Raw genomic sequence first — 1,925 nt, 5'->3', positions numbered from 1 at the left:
AACCCTTGAATTAGATCTACAATCTCAACATTCATAATCACAAAATTGCCACGAGACTTCTCAATAATTACAAAATTGACATTGTGCAATTTAGACCATTAGATCATTAACTTATAAAGTTGATCAATGAATATAAATTGGTCTCACGGGTCTCACGTAAAACACTTGGTCTCACGTGAACCCAACCCTATATATATATATATATATATATATATATATATATGCGTGTATATCTAGTGTATTGCCTAATATTTCTACTACCAAATTGTTGCTATGAAACTCAAATGATATTCTCTTCATGATCCTACGTTTGTTTATGATATGAGTTGCAGTTTTTTTTTTCTTCCAGAAACCATCTTCTATTTTAGCTTATAGGATGCTATGCTACGTGTTTACGATATGCTTTTTGTATGATTTTCTTTTACATTCATATATCCAACATAGTTGAAACGGTTCACTCAAAACTTCACTCTCCAACTTGAGCACCACTTTTCCATTCAAAAAAGTATATCATCTCCTTCTTCAATTCGCTATTAAATCTTGATGTCGATCACGTTGCCGAATCTGTTAATGTTGATAACATCCCTTAAATAACCCTTCATTTTTTTTCGATCTCCAGATTCTATTTAATTTACTTAAGTTTCAAATCTTACATATTACTTTTGTGTAAACGAATTAACGTCCTGCAGCTTATTAATTCTTCCTTAATCATCGACCGAAATTTGGCTTCTTGTAAATCAAGAAGCATAGAATTATAGGAATGGAAATTTTCTCTTGTTAAAGAAAACTTAGTATCTGGAACTATGAACATACTAAAATGAGACTAACCTACAAAAATGGAGCTTTCATCATGTCGTACCAGTCCCTTCCATTAGGAACCTTACAAAGGTTCAGCATTGCTATACGTCAAGTATAATGTCATATTCATCAAACTCCGAAATGAATGAATAATATTTCAAGCTATTTAAGCCATCGTTCTTAAGCTCCAACAACAAAATACAAAAGCCATCAAATCTTCCCTTTATTGTTTATAATTTCTCGAGCTCAATGTAGCAACGTGATGCAACCAAAAGGTCCAAAATCATGATGAAAGTTGTTTACAACCTGTCACGCAAGTTTTTATTTAAGGTTCATCGTTCGTAATAGCAACCAATTACAGCAGAAGAGTATAATATTATTCTTTGGAGAGCATCAAGTATTATGCTTAAAACATGTAAATGATATGTTATTTATACTATATTAAGAAACATCTGACAAAAACTATTAAAAACCATATTTTATACATGAAGTATTGTTTATTAATGCATATATATAACTTAAAATTCAAGGTTACAAGTAATTTTGCATAAATACAACTTATTAAGCTTTATATTTGAATTCGGGTAACTAACTGTCGATAAATATAATCAAATACAAGATAAAATTCTCATTTTAAATATATCTAAAATATAATTAGGATAATTATTGAGTTTTAACAGAATAGTTAGTTATTATCTTTATATAAATTATATATTAAACTAAAAACAAATTACTTCGTCAATAAACTTAAATTAAATTATAATAAAAAAACGAATTAAAGAAATTACACAAAAAATAAGAACTTTTATATCTATATATATTTTTTAATTTTTATGTCATCTTCAAATTTATATTTAAAAAAATCTTTATTGCTTGCTTAAAACCATATAAATCCATATTATAATATCGACAAAAACCAAAACAATAAAACAAAATATTAAAATCGATATATATATATATATATATATATATATCAATCAAAAGGGTGGTGTCTGATTGGTTTGAGCTTGGCTCCAAAGGTTAAAAGTACCAGGAGGTCTCAGGTTCAAATCCAAGGAGGAATAAAAATCCCCTTGTGACTACAGATGTTCAAATGCGGTGACTCCAGGCTATCTGCGAAGCAGGTG

Source organism: Cynara cardunculus (assembly GCF_001531365.2).
Source record: "Cynara cardunculus var. scolymus isolate 2C chromosome LG 5, CcrdV1, whole genome shotgun sequence".
In the NCBI taxonomy this organism is placed as follows: domain Eukaryota; kingdom Viridiplantae; phylum Streptophyta; class Magnoliopsida; order Asterales; family Asteraceae; genus Cynara; species Cynara cardunculus.
Note: the sequence above shows the minus strand (reverse complement) of the source record.